Here is a 15,762-nt window from a genome sequence, read left to right on the forward strand (position 1 = left end):
AATACTCACAGGAAACAGTCAATACATCATCTTTAAGCTCATTTTGATTTGCAAACTAAAACTCTCGTGTTGCTCCAGCCCGTTGTGGCCACCTAGTGGTCATGTGACACACGGATCAACATCAAACAGGCTGTCCCTGCGGCAAGCCGCCAGCAGGTGGCACTGCGCGAGAGATGACGTGGTAGTCCGCCGTTGACGTGGGTGTTTAACCGGCAGGAGGGGGCGGGGTTAGCTCACTCCTTCTCTGGGGGAACTTTGCCAAAACTGAGCGCTCACAGGTGTCCGGTCCTTTGCACCCGGATTTGGACGAGCCCCATATCGGGATTCCTGGTCCCTCCGGTCGGTCACGCTGCTGGGTGACAGCTGGTGGTTTGGGGGGCGGGGGATTTCTCGTCTTCCCTTTCTGAGGACACAGGTAAAGTATTGAGTACCGTGTTTAGGTGCCGTTTAAACGTTTAAAACAACGTGGTGAGTAAAAGTTATTAACACCTGGATTCATGTTTGTCTTCTCGCCGCAAATCATCGGGCTTTTTCACGCAACGTGACCTGCTGCTGCTGCTTTCCTGGTGGCACCCGGATTGTGACACGGTGAGAGCAAGTGTTCATTCAGAAATGTGACTCAAAACAACACCACAGTCCACACTGCAGTTAAGAACATGCTTATGCCTCTTGTCTTCAACACTGTCACTTTAATTTTTATTTATAAACACTTTAATTTAATTTCTGTTTGTCATTCGAGGACACTAGACGTTTAAAAAATTACATCTATTTTGGCACTAACACGTCTGAATCTGAAGAAAATAGTGTAGTTGCTAATTAAAAGTAAAACTATGCCTACAGTGTTAACAATACTAAGCATATCGTTGGACTATTAGTCCATGACACGTTGAAGTCTTCTCAAAAGTGCTGATTGTCATGTCCATATGCCTTTATCAGCTGATTTCTGGTCTAAAGAGGTTTCTTAACTCTCTTATTTTCATAAGTGCTGAGAAAGCACTTAACCTTGGCTTCCTTGATGCACACACAATCACCTGATTTAAATAAAAATCTGTGCTGGACACAGGCAGGCAGTTCCGAAATGGGAAGTTGCCACAGCATGGGTTTCCTTCTTGAAATCGACTAAGAATAGAAATGTAACTGGATCAAATAAGGGGAAGCTCTGAATTTTTAAGCTGCAGGCAAAACCTTTCTAGAAAATCAATCTAATTCACTTTGGATACGCAGGGACCCAGTGTGAAAAAGTATTTACCCCCTTAGGGATTTATTTTCTGTTACTCCTACATGTTTAAGGTCATCAAGCACATTCTAATACCAGGACAAAGATAACGTGAGTAAATACAAAATGCAGTTTTCAAATAATGATCTTGTTTATAAAAGGAGAAAGCTGTCTATATGTGAGAAAGTGACTCCCCCAGGATAGAACCTGTCTGACAACAGGAAAGTAGGCTAAAAGATGTCAAAGGTCTGCCTCATTCCCCGATCGCACTGCAAGAGTTACAACATCACAAAAGAACCAAGAGCAACATCTAAAGCCCTGTACGACTTGTCATTTTTAATAGAACCATGAATTCAGCTGTCTACCAGAAAATCCTGGAGGTCATTATCTTGCCAACAGTTAACTGTAGATCAACCTCGGTGTGGTTAGGCAACAGGGAGTGGTTGGAAGCATACCAACAAGCCCACCTCCAAATGCCCCATCACAATATGAAAACTGTTCTTTTTTTTCATATGTTCAGGTTCTATTTGTATGATATTGAAATTAGTTGAAACATTTGATTGTGACAAAACCAGAAGAAATCCGTTAAAGGGCAGTTTACCTCTTCCAGCACTGTAGTACATTGGAAAGTATCTTTAATATTTTCTCGCAAAGTTTCCGAAGTTTCAGACCGTTTGTGGTGGTGCATTGCTGTTCTTAGTCAAAAAGGTTTTAGCAGGTCAGCAAGATTGAATCATGATAATGAAAGTACAGAATCGGGGAGATAAGGCTGGGGCAAAGTCCGTGAGACTAGAAATGTACTCTGGCTGATGGCAGCATGTGCAACAGACCACTTACTCTTAACATGTGACATTTGTGGTTTTTGAGAAAATTGTATGTAGATGGATAGATTTATGAGGGGAATAAACACCCTGGACTTTATTTTGTCAACTTCCAATGACAAAGTCTAGAAAATGTGCCAGTGAGCCCACATGTGAGCAGAACAGATACCCTCAGGATTCACAGAAATAATAAATGTTATCTGTTCTGGTTGTCTGTACTCGATTTGGTTATATCGGTTAAAAACTGGAGATAACAGTTTGGCATCTGCATCCTGCTAATCTGTAGTTCATGTCTCACTTGATTAATTTCTAGATGTTTTGTACAAGTGTGAACAGATAACTTTATATCTTGATTTTCTGTGAAAAATGTTTGTCCTTTCGGTATAACAGTTTGGCTCATTTTCTTATGGAGATTTTTTGAATAGCTGCTAAGGAGAGCAATGTTTGATTGGCTGCATGGTGGAGAGGAGGTCAGCACTTTAACCTGATGGAGAGGAGGTCAGCACTTTAACCTGAGGTCTTTTCTGTGTGGACTGTTCTGTGTTTCCTGCCTGAATGGGGAGTCAGAGTCACAAAATATCAACTGGTGGTTCTAATTCAACTTCAGGAGGAAGGGGAAATGGTTTCTTTTTCCTGATCCTGTGACGTCCATTTTTTTTTTCAAGTCGTACTATAGATTCTCGACTAGATTTAGGTTTGGACTTTGACTGTGCCATTCTACCTAATGAATATGCTTTGATCTAAACCATTCTACTGGAGCTCTGGCTGTTTGTTGTGGTTGTTGTCCTGCAAGAAGGTGAACCTCCACTTCAGTCACAAGTCCTAGGCAGCCTCCTACAGGGTTTTCTTTCCAGGATTGATCTGTATTTTCCTACATCTATTTTCCCTTCTACTCAGTTGACCAGTTTCCCTATCCCTGCTGAAGAAAGCCATCCCCACAGCATGACGCTACCATCACCATGTCTAGTGATTGGGGTGATGTGTTCAGGATTATGTACCATGTTAGTTTTCATTCCACCTATAGCGCTTTGCGTGTAAGTCAAAAAGTTCAATTTTAGTCTCACCTAAGCAGAGGAACGTCTTCCACCTCACGTTTGCCCCCACATGCCTTGTGGCAGACCTAAAATAGGACTTCATGTGACCCTCTTCTGATCAGTAATCCATAAAGACCAAATTTGCGAGGTGCAAAAGTAAAAGTTGTCTTCTCAACGGTTTCTCCTACTTGAGCTTTGTGTCTTTGCAGCTCCTCCAGAGTTACCGTAGGCCTCTTGGCTGTGTTGATTAATGCTCTCCTTGCCTGCCCTCTCAGTTTGGTCAAATCAGGGTAGATTTGCAGTTGCGCCACATGATGGAAACTGGATTAAACGGAGCTCGGTGACATGTTCAAAGCTTTGGATGTTGTTTAATACCCATTACCCTGCTTTAAACTTCTCCACAAGTGCTGTGTTCCTTGGATGTAATGCTTTTTGCCCATTTATATTTGTTTGTTTTTTGAAAACCATGTATCCTATTCCTTCCACTTTATAATTATGCACAATGTTGTTCTGTCACTTAAAATCGCAGCAAAACACATTGAAGTTTTTGTTCTGTGAAAAAATTCAAGAAAAATTTGTATTTTTGAAGAGAACGGTAGTTCATATCTACTTCCGATTGAATTTTTCATAGAGCTAATGGCATAAACTGGGATTTAAGAAATGTGTCTACTGCAGTATAAAACAAGCGCTGAATGTAAATAGACATTGCAAAATTAAGGCCCAGATATTTCAACAATCAGTGGATTATAAAACCACAAAGCCCCTCTGTTCTTTCATCCTCTATGTACCTATCTTAATCATCCATTTCACATTGTCATAACAGGAGAGCATTGAGCGTGACCGCGTAATCAGTTCACTATATGGAGTCAAATTGAACCGCCGTAACATCACCCTCTTCAAAAGTCTTATTTATTTTGACTTTATTAGAAGACTTATGGAAAGAAACTAGATGCCTCCCCCATTGCACAAGCAGAAAAACAATGGTATTATTGTGAAAAGCAAATCAAAAAGGAAGGTTTTTGACCCTTTTTAAAGAGGTTTGTAAATGCTGTTCTCTGCAAACACAAGTTATAAAATGTTGTGGTTTCTGCATATGGTCAAACTTTAACCTCTAGCTGCCCCTGAAAATCTGCCTTTCTTTGCGTACAGACCAGTAAAGGTTATTTCTATCCTGTAAATTATGCAATTCTTGCTTTAACTTAAAAGACACAGTGGGGGACCATGATTTTGGCCCAGTTTTTCTAAGCTGGTCCAGGGCAACACAGGAAAGTTGTAATTATGGTGGAGCAGCCGGGAATTCCCAAATTCAGACTGAAAGTAGAGCGAAGCATATCTATCTGTATGACCAGCCGGGTAAAAACGAACTAGCATAGTTTGAGCAGTTAGGGTGTAAGGCTTTAGGAGATCATCTTTGGAGCTCCTTGAATATTTTGTTAAAACAAGACATGCATTTAGATTTAAATTCTTTAATTTTTCTTATTTTGTTACTTCACACACAATAAAAAAAAAATTAGAACATATAATTACAGTGGCTTACAGAAAGATTTAGTCCCTTGGTACTATTTAAGGGTTCTACATACATCATTAGCTGCGTTTTTCTTTAAGGTGATGTAGTTCACTTATTTCTACACTGGTCTAGGGAATTTACATTATTGCTGCAGTTTCAGGTTGGTTCATGATCAATAACACTCACATTTTACTGGATAAGGGAATGTTATTGCTGCTGGATGTAGAAAGCATATACGTATTGTATATTAAAAACATAATAAAATTAGAGTCAATACAATGCATTTAGATACATACTAAGATTTTAAGGTTTAATTATCATATTGAGAAAAATTCTCCATTTCAGCATCTCAAATGTCAAAAGGGTCATCTTTAAAACTTTAACTGTAACATCTTTTCAATTATTTTCAGACAATTAGGGAAGCAGTGGCAAGATGTGACCTTGGACCTTGTATTCAGTCCAGTTAAAGTTATTTATGTAGAGTTCCTATGTAGTCTGTAAAAGTCTGGGATTTGATTTAAAAATGTTCAGATTTGGATACTTGGGAAAACAGAAAATTAAAGTATGAAAACATTTGTCTTTCCAGATCCTGTCCCACTGAATAAATGGTGTCCTTTCTTTTCTCCTTCCCCTTCTCACCTTATATCCTTCCTTGTTTCCTCATTTCTCCCTTCAATGCCTCCTCATTTTTTGTTTTTGTCCTCTCATCTTACACTCCTTGTATCTTTCTTTCCTTTCTCCTGTCCTTCCTTGTGTCCCTCCTTTCTTCTTTCCATCTTTCTTCTCTTTCTATTCTTTTTCTTCTTCCCTTGTATCCTTTCTTTCCTTCCTCAGATCCTTCTTTCTTTTTCATTTGCTCCCTTCCTTTTTATTTCCTGCATCTTCCTTTCTCTTTCATTCCTTGTGTCGTACATCTCTTCTTTCTGTCCTTCCTACCTTTATTCCCTCCTTTCATTATGTCCTACTTCCTTCCCTCCTTCTGTCTTTCCTTCTTTTATTCCTTGTGTCCCATTTTCAATCCACTTGAGACCTTCCTTCCTTCCTTCCTTTTTAAATGGACATGATGGACCAATAACTGGAAAGTTGATGGTGGAAAGTCTGAATTTCTTGCATGGAAAGTGTGTACAAACATTGTGTATTCCGCCTTTTTATGCTGAAAGTTCAATTCCAATTTAAATGCAGGCCAAATCATTCCATTGTAATCCAAGCACAACATAGTTCAAAAGAGTCATATTTAGTTTACATTAAATTGATGATTATGTAAAGATTATCTGTGTCAGAACGGTTGAAGATTAACTCTTACATAAACAAATCCTGAAATTTTTAGTGTTTATTGCAAACTAAATGGCAAATGAAGCCATTCGGCTCAGATTTCCTACCTTCTGTTGTCCCCTAACTCATAGTGAGTTGAGTGCATTTCTGTTGTCTTGGTGGGCCTGAAGAGATAACGTGTATGATTCAATCTTGCTGAGTGAAGAGATAAGCTTGTTGGAAGGATTCTGATCTCCCCGTGTTGTTGGATCACTTGAAAGCAGCGCTAGGCCGTTTCATCCCAATAAAGCTGCGGAACCTATAAAGCCCTTATGAGCGCATCTTGAAATATGGGGTTTATAATAAAGAGGTGGAGTTGGAGTTTAATTTCCATGATCAGATGGGATGTTGCACAGGAGCGTTAGGTTTCAAGTTTACAAGTATTCTAGCCTGTGTCTTTATTGAACATACAGAAGAGAAATGGAAGAACAGAGTTTAGAGTACTTCAGATTTCTGTGGGTTACATCAGACCCATTCTTATTTATGGGACTGAAAAACTTCATGACCTGAATTTGTTCCACACTAGTCTATTCTTTTCCTTGGCACTACCTCTGAGAGTTGTATGATTATCTACTGTCCTGATCAGTTGGATTATCCTCACCTTGCTAATAAGGAAGGCCTTGCGCTGACGCTGCTATATGTGGTCTCCTTTTCCATTTTATTGTAAAGGAGAAAATAATGACCTTTCAGCTTTCCAAAGGTTGCAAAGAAGCACCAGATTTATGATGGCTCCTGATAAGATATGCTTCCTACCACTGTGACATGAAAAGGGAGTGCCTGTAACCAATTTGAATTCATCTGCAGCTCTGGAGGTGATCTTGGCTTTTGGCAAAAGGGTACAAATGCTGAAAAGACCAAGCCTAATATGAGGTATGATTTGATGAGGTCGTGCTCGAGGTAGGGGGTTGATTTGGGAGCTTTGGCCCAGTTTGAAGCACTGAAATCAGGCTCTAATTTGACTTGCATGTGGGCCGAGCTGAGCCGGACCGTGGGGGATATTGGTTTTTTTACTGGGAGTTGAAGCCAGAAAACTTCAAAGTGGGATTTATCACCTGCAATTATCACCAAAATAAATGGGTCCAAAGTATTGGTATGGCATTCACAGCTTGGAGACAGACATTTTTTTTTATGCAAACATTACTAGGGAATGCAAATGCTTTGAAGTTTTTTCTTTGAGGTTGTATTAAAACCCTCTATAATTACCCTGTGTTGGGATATAATTGAATATCCAGTTTTAATAACCTTCACAAAGTCTCCAGGGATCCGTAGGGATTTCTGGCCTGGACAGTTCTCTTCCTCTAAATTAGATCACACGGGTTATTTGTTTGAGACTGTCAGAAACATGCTTCCATATAATTATGTTTTGACCAGGTGCTTGCTGAAGGCTTATGTCCGCTGCAGTGGAAATTAGATTACTATAATGAAGTTCATAAGGTTACCCATCATTGCTCATTTCTACAAGTTTACATCAACACTAGAGATTTGGTGAGTAAAATCTCTGGAAAATGTCTTGGACAGCTAAATTGCTCATCTATAACAACATTTTATTAATTTATTTGTTTAATTGGCCTTTAACCAGGGTGACATAATATTCCTAAAAGGCAACTGATATATAAAAATATATATTTGTTTGGAGAAGACAAGGTTTCAAAATTCCAGGGTAAGGGTTGCATGGCACAGATGAGCAGAGACTTTTGCACGCAGCAGAAAAAAGTGAAGACATAAGCTAAGCAGAGTCCAGAGATCACATGCTGTCTGTCTTTTGTGGAATAATTCATTTTGCTGACCAAGCTCTGTCCTGGAAGCTGGAACGTGTCATAAATATTCACGCACACTTATCTCACAGAGACGCCCAACAGGATGAAGACAGAATATCTAAGTAGAAATATAGTCGGACACTTCAGCTATCTTTTATTGTTGTCAGCCTAAGTAAAATTTCATTACATCATTTATTGCTTTGCAAAACGTACACACATTCATACTGATTGCAGAAATCCCATTATTGCATCTCCCTTTACATTCTGGCTTCGCTGAGTTTACTTACTGCTGTTGGATAGAAACTGTTGTTGGCCAGTGGCTGTTAATCCATCGCATCGTGCAATGAGACTGTAATGTGATGAAGAAGTCTTGGATAACATGAGTAATTTCAATTCTGCTTTAGTTAGTAAATTTCACATATGACTACTACTACAGAGCCTCAACATTTAAAATCTAAAGCCATACATCCTGACGAGGTGAGAGGGGAAATCAAACAGCTGAGCATGTGTCAGTGCTGCTGTGCCATCATGCTTTCAGTCCAAAAAGTGTTTTTGTTTTTACCTCCCGCATTGATGACCAAAATACTTTGATGTAGATGATTTTTAAAAAATCACATTTCCACTAAAATACAGTGACTGTAAAGAGTGACACAGAGATGGGTTGAAGACTTTGGAATACATTATTGACAAGAACCCTGTCCTGTAAAATACAGTATAGAAGTATTTAATTTGTTTTCCCAAAATAGATGCAGGGTATAGATGAGTATAAAGTGCAAAATGGCTGGTTTACTTGCCCTGAGACATTTTGACTTTAACTGCACCTGGGTCTGAATGGTTGGATAAACCACAGTTTTGAAAGCAAAGCCATTTTAGTTTATTCTAAATCCAGGTAGAAATTGCTGTTTAATGTGTAAATTATTGCTTCTTTATAAAATGGGATTAATTGCTATGTATTAATTAAAAGCTTCTAGTTAATGCAACACATTTATCTGATCGTATCCTACCACTACTTTTTAAAAATAAAATAGTCTTGGTTTGGATTGACTTTAGCATACTTTCAGATATACAGTATTCATCATAGTTGAATAGCAGTTGATACCCATCTCTACTGAGACAGAGAACACTGCTGGCCAGATATAATTAATGAAATGAATTTGTTACCCATGTTAAATGTAATGCTGTTAGTTATGGCTGACATGCGAGTTCAGAAGAGACTCGTGTGTTAGCGGATACACAGATCAGGGAGGAACGTATGACAACTGATCATTGCAGCACCATGTTGACGAAGTAAATATTTCTAAATTTCAAAGTAAAATGGCATCTGTTTATTACCCTGTTTTAAGGTTTAACTTTTGTTTGTAAAGCAGCAACAAATTGTTGGTATGTTGCGTCTTTTTTGAACCCCTTGTCTTCTTCCAGCTTATTTATCAATGTTCCTGACTTAAAAGGTTAAAGTAATTTTGATAAACTACAACATTCCTGACAAAACCAGGTAGATTAGTTTTCCTTCTCACTTGAAAAAAGAAAATATATATAAGTTTTCTGATTCTCTCTGCTCCTTTCAGAGGCGACAACTTGCTGAAAGGTCCCTTAATGATACATTTTCAGTTTTCTAAGTTTATTATGCAATGCAGACTAAAAAGATACCTGGGACCTTTTCAGGAGAAAAAGCCCACAGCATGACAGGATCTGTCATGCATATTTATTTTTGTACTAAAAAAACTGTTATTTCTTAACGTAGGAATTTTTTTTCAGCTCATAAATGTGCTTAAGTTAAAGGTTGGATTTTTTTGCTATGACCTTTAAATTTTGGCACCACCCACTGCTTAGATGGTCCTCAATGAGCAGCGATATGGTCAGTCAGGTTATGCAACAGATACTAGATTTCCCTGCTCTACAGCAAGACAACAGTTTTTCTGGCAAGGGGAAAAAAATACATTGTTTTCAGCCGGTAATATGAAGTTGCTGAAAGTCAAATGTTATTTGGTGGACAGCACCTTATAAATTCAATCCTCTTGAACATTTTTGGATTGTTGTCATACAACAGCAACTGAATGGCTTAAGTATTTTTCTTTTTTGTATTTTTATGTATCACTGGGATTTTACCTGATAAACCAACACAAATTAGCGCATAATTGTAAAGTAAGAGGTACATGATACAAGGTTTTCACATATTATTACAAATAGTGGATTTGCTGTGTGTTTATTACACTAAGTCTTTCTACAAAGCAAGCCCAAGTCCCTGTCACCGTTCACGTAATCTGTGTCGGCAGGAGTAAACAAATGTTAAGTTGTACTGTTCTTGGCTGGTGGTGTGTCTGCACAATCTGCTGCTCATGAAAGCAATTAGATGAACAAATGTCAGAAAAGTGATCGAGCTCCTACCGTGTTGCGGGAGGCAAGACCCAAAAAACCTCAGAGAAAACAGCCCAAGCTCTAATTAAGACTTGTTTCTGTGATTTCATGTCACACAAACATGGTCGCATGAAACGGAGAGCAGCAGATGTTTATTTTGTCCTGCAGTAATGCGCATGCTCTAACCATCTGTTTTTTAAATACATGAAGTTGTGAGATAAATGCTGTTAACTCTCCTGGGTCCCTTGACATTGTTTTGCGTTTTGTTTATTTTATTTTATGTATAACTTTGGCCGTGTTGGTTCAAATTGTGTAAAACTTGATCAGGCTGGGTATTTTAGGGTTATTTTTATTTTTTTATTATTTTTTTTATCAGTTTCAGAATAGTGCAAAGTAGTATTGCAATTTGATCCTTCTTTTTAGTTCCCTGCTGTTAAAATCCCTTCAAACATTCCTGTTTGAAATTGCCCACTGGATGAGAGCATGTTTTTGTTCTGTACTGTACATATATTCTTTAATTGTTAAGCTGGCATTTAAGGGGTTTACAGTTTCAGAAAGTTCATGAATGTGTGGGCTGGACTGAAGTTAAAGACAATAATAAAAAACAGGCTTTAAAAAGACATTTTTATGTCCAAGGGATGCAGGTGGAGCATAAAATAAACACACCCCAAACAGTTCATTTTAACACAGAGTGTTTAAATTTAATTAGTAAAATCTTACTTTTCAGATTATTTGCATGTGTAAAAAACTTCGTGATGAGAAGAGAAATCCATGCACAATACGTTTTTAATTCGGCTAAAGATTATAAAATAAGCTCAGTGATGCCACAAAATAACTGAATTGTTATGATGAGGGTCTGGAATTGGTCAATGTTTGTTCTTTGTGTTATAAAAATGTATTTTAAACAATTATTTAAACATCAGCAAGTTAGAGATTCTGTTCCATTTTAGTTTTGTCTCAAACACAGTGGACTGAGCTTGTTTTTAGGTTTGAATGGTGTCAGATCACACTAGAGAAAAATTGGATGGTTAATTGAATTTGCAAATGGAGGGGCTTTCTCATTAGGTATTGATCCCAGTTTTTAAACGTGTAACCATATTTCAGTTCAAAAGACAGAGCACACCTGCTGCTGTTTAAAGAAAACTATTGCTTAGGGACATTTGCAGCATGTTGCCTTCCAAGAGATGTATTGACTACTAAATGCAATCAAGGGCCAAGCACTGAATTGCACAAAGTATTTCTGGAGGTGGGTAGTTTGGTCACTTGGTTGAAACCTGTTTTTTCCCAGCAAGAAAGTTCAGGGTCCAAATCCCAGTTTGCATGTTTACCCAGTGCGTCCATTCTCTGTGGGTACTCTAGTTTCCTCAAACAGTAAAAAAAAAAAACATACACATTAGGGACTCTAGACAGGGACTCTTAGGGACTCTAAATTGCAATTAGGTACGATTTGCCTCGCGAAAGTATAGAAATATACATTTAATCACATTTCAACAACAAACCTCTGTGTATTTTTATTTGGATTATAGGATGAACCAGCACAACGTGGAGCATAATTACCAAACGGGAAACGAAACCTGTTTTTGTAAATCGTTTTATAAAAAATGTCGGAACAGTGTGGTGAACATTTGTATTTAGGCCTCTTAACTCTTAAACTACTAATTTTCTAATTAATAGTCTACCTATGTTTAATTTAATATTAGCATAAATCCAGTTGTTCTGTGAAGGCCTCAGAGGTTTGTTAGAGAACATACGTGAACAAACAGTGTTATGAATACCAAGGAACAAAGCAGACAGGTCAGGGATAAAGTTGTGGAAAAGATTGAAGCAGAGTTAGGTTATAAAACAATATACAAAGCTTTGACCATCTCAGGCAGCACCGTTCATCATCTGAAAGTGCAGAGTATTTCACAACATCAAACCTTTCCAGACGCGACCTTCCATCTAAACTGACTGGTCAGGTAAGGAGCATAAATCACAGAAGCAAGACAGAGGTACATAGTAACTCAAGAGGAGAGGCAGAGATCCGCAGCTCAGATAGGAGAATCTGTTGACAATTAGTTATGTACTCCATAAATCTGATCTCATTGGGGAAGTGGCAAGAAGAAAGCCTTTTCTATAAGAAAACCATAAGAAGTCCTGTTTGCAGTTTGCAACCAGCCATCTAGGGAAAACGGGAAACATGTGGAAGAAGGTCTGTTGAGACCAAAAATTAACTATTGTTCTAAATGTAAAATGCTTTGTGTAGCTGAAAACATAACACTGCATGGTGAAACATGGTGGTGGCAGATACATTAAAGTTTGTGGTTATAGTGACTACAATGGGAAGGGGTTTTAGAGGTATGCGTTTAATTTCTGCAATTAGTTAAGGGCCAAGTTCACTGATATAACTGACTTTACAAATTCACTGTTACATTCCACACATATATCAGTCTAACCTAATCACATCTCCTAAATAGACTTGACTGTAGCTGTATTTGTCCACAGAAGCTCCAGACCCCGTGTCATAATTTAGTCCAGTCAATGTGTGCATATTTAGCAAAACAATTATTAAACTTGTGGTTGGTCGATTATTTCTTTGTTGTAACAATTCTTCCTGGGAATATATTCTATACCATTGAGAAACCTGTTTATTTCCCCTTAAATGGGCCACATTTGGAAGGAAAATGCTTTTGTGGGTTAAGCAGCAGAGATAAGTATGTGGGTTGCACCCATGAAAAACTTGCCAGTTCTTACCTGCTAGTGCCAAGCAGCTTACTCTGTTATTGAGTCTTGTTTGGTGGTGTTTATTAGATTGGATTATTGCAGTTTGAAGAAAAAAGACATGTTTGCAATTTACCAGTACATTAATATATCAAGCATGTGCCTGAAGCTGTGGTAATACCTTTGTGCACCAGATGTCTTGAGAGAATTTGGACATGAAAAATGTCCCTTTAACTTTTATACCTTTGCTCTAGGGGCATGGAATTCACTGCAGACCTATTTTAAACTGTGGATTTCACAGTAGATCAAACTTTCCCCTATTTAACATTTACCAGGAGACTCTATTGAGGAAGTGCATTTCTAATACAAATAGGTACAAATTTTGGCCCCATAAGTGTTACTTCTTAGCCATTTTAGAAGTCAATGCAACATTTAATAATAATAATTATTCCCTTTGTGTTCATATTCTACCATGTATACCCATGTAAACATCCTTTCTGTTTGGCAAGTTCCAGTCTCTGCATGCAGACTGTCAGAAAAATGGGGATGTGCACGACCAGCTGAACAGAACATGTCCCCTACAGACACTGTGTACAGCTCCTTCTGTCAGAGGATGACATTCATGAGCACAGTTATAAACCTGGTGTCGGTAATGCATGAGAGAACCTTACATAGTTACAACAGCCTGACGGCCCCTCCTCATGCCGGTCACCAGCTTGGTCAGGCACTGTTGTGGGATGGCATCCCAATTTGCAAACAGCAGTTGTCACAAGTGAGCCAATGTGGTTGTGTTAGTCACCCTAGGACAAACATCAAAGCTGATCCTACACGTATTCAATGGGGTTGAGGTCAGGACTGCAGGCACTTCAAGGCTGAATTAAGGCGCCTTTTAGCTGACTCCTTGTGTTTTGTAAAAGGTCAGCCTGCCTCTATTATGCTCCAGACTTGCCAAGATAGGTAGCCACTGGGCCACCGCCATGGTTCATCCGCCATTATTGTTTTCACGTCGTTGCTGTATGGCACGTTCTGTCATCTGATGCTGGAGCCTATGCTGTATTCATCTGTGACTTATTAATGGCCGAAAAGAGTTCAGAGGTGACTCGTCTTTGCTGGTTTACGAAGGAAATGTTTTTTTTTAAAGAGGCTTCTGACAGACCCCATACAGTTGGGGTGAGTGTTGTCATTTTGGAGGTTGGACATGGATTCGAGAAGTGGGTTTGGCACTGGTTGCAGAATCTTATCTTGATATCTCTCTGCATTGAGATTGCTTCCAACGACTGACAAGCCTCGTTTTTCCAGCAAGGGGAGATGTTGCCCCTTATCATAACACTACCTCCTTCAAAAGCCGTTTGTTGTTGTTTCAGGGGCCCGACCCTCAAAAATACTTTACCTACACATCCGGCATCATTTAAAGGAAAACAAATTGCCAAAAAGGAAAGAGTGTTGTTGAATTGTAGTTGGTGCTGCCAACATAAAGCCCCGGCTGTCCTCATATCCCACAATCCTGCTCTGAGCCGCACAGAGGAGCGTGATAGGCTGCTGAGGAGGGGAACTGCAGCACCGCTAGCACCGCTGTCAGTAAACAGAAGCCCACTCCGAATGAATGCAGCGCCCAGAATCAGCTGAACCAGGACGCTCCGTCTGGTAACCAACCTTTCCATTCTTTTTAGCTCTGCTCACGGCCGCCGCGGACGATGACCCATGATTAACATGAGATGTTACTGTTTTTCACTGTATTCAGGCGGAAAAGAAGTGGAGTAGTCGTGGCTCTGCGGGTCAAGGAAGCACGGGTTATTCATGTCCATACTCCGTCGTTTGGCCGTGTACGCCTTACGGTTCCGAACATGGAGGTGACGATGCTTTTCGCTGCTTACAGCTGCTTCATATTTTGAAAAAGAAAGTCCGAGTCTTGTCTCGAACCGTTGAGGTGAAGTAAGCTAACGTGCTCAAGTTTCAAGACAGAAAGTCGCGGGGGAGGAGGGCTAAACGGAGCCTTTTCTGCCGCTTTAAACCACAGATTAACACATAAATACAGAGGACAGCCGAGTCACCGTGAGAGAATGTTGGATTTAAACACAGTTAGGGCGATTAAAGAGGCACATTACGGCTGGTTAAAGCGATACACTGGGCTGTTTTTGATCTGCAGTGCGGTAGGCGTGGCTAAGGCGGCAGGATGACACGGTCTGGATCCTCTTTTAGCATCCCTTCATCCCTGAAGGCTCAGCATGCAGCTCCCAGGTTCTGACTGGACACTTTCATTTAAATGCACAGTAAGACGCTGTTGCAGTAGCGATCTACCTGGTTAAAATATCGAGGGCATTCTTTGGAAACGTTTTTTTTTTTTTTTTTTTTTAGTTAATCCACTTAGGTGGAGATCTGTTGATAAACTGCAAATGTGAGGAGATGCATTTGAACAATCCAGAGGTCCTTGGTTCCAATGAAGAAACACTCTAATCCATGTTTTCACTATTAAAAAACAAATGTGATGCAATATAAATTTCCTTTTTTGAGTAGAAACGCTTTGGGGAATATCCACATCTAAAACTGACTTCTTTAAACCACCACAACATATAGAAATCAATACATTTATTAGGTACACCATTTTGGTTGAAAGAACACTAAAAGAGCTTTCAATTATTTCAAGATCACGTGTGTTTGTGTAAAGATTTACACAGCTGCAGTCTTTAGAAGCAGACATTTTTTGAGTTAATTTATGTCCCTCAATTCATGTTTAAAACTGTGAGAAGCTGTAAGACTCGCCAAAAATCTAAAAAGAAATGGCTTACAGTTTTTTATATTGCCATGAGATATTCAACAGATAATTTGTCTTTTTAGTGGTCAGAATAAATGTGTGGTAATTGACAAATAATATTCCTTTACTTCAGCCTAAAGGTCACATTGGTTACTTCAGAATGTGAAAACTTTACAATTAAAGTCAGAAGCCTTTAATATTCTGGCTTGAAACAAACAGCTTGTACTTTTGTGTTTTCCAAATGATGCATTATTGTTCAATTCTGAAATTAACCTATAAAGGTCATGCCATAGTTTGTTTTTTTTCTGT

At 39.0% G+C, this 15,762-nt stretch overlaps 1 protein-coding gene across 24 annotated transcripts in view; it reads left to right on the forward strand.

Annotated features, from left to right (window-relative positions):
* The first annotated feature begins 205 nt into the window (after window positions 1-205).
* Window positions 206-15,762, forward strand: part of epb41l3b (erythrocyte membrane protein band 4.1-like 3b) — a 74,257-nt gene continuing 58,700 nt past the window's right edge. For 13 of the 24 annotated variants that reach the window (XM_047368423.1, XM_047368429.1, XM_047368447.1 and 10 more), the window contains exon 1: window positions 14,190-14,345. The gene's annotated coding sequence lies outside the window, so the exon portion shown is untranslated. Of the gene's footprint in view, window positions 416-451; window positions 589-14,189; window positions 14,346-14,442; window positions 14,552-15,762 lie in introns of those variants that run through there. The other 11 variants (XM_047368440.1, XM_047368444.1, XM_047368445.1 and 8 more) reach the window with 4 other exon arrangements.

This window comes from Girardinichthys multiradiatus, chromosome 6 (genome assembly GCF_021462225.1).
Source record: "Girardinichthys multiradiatus isolate DD_20200921_A chromosome 6, DD_fGirMul_XY1, whole genome shotgun sequence".
Classification (NCBI taxonomy): Eukaryota; Metazoa; Chordata; class Actinopteri; order Cyprinodontiformes; family Goodeidae; genus Girardinichthys; species Girardinichthys multiradiatus.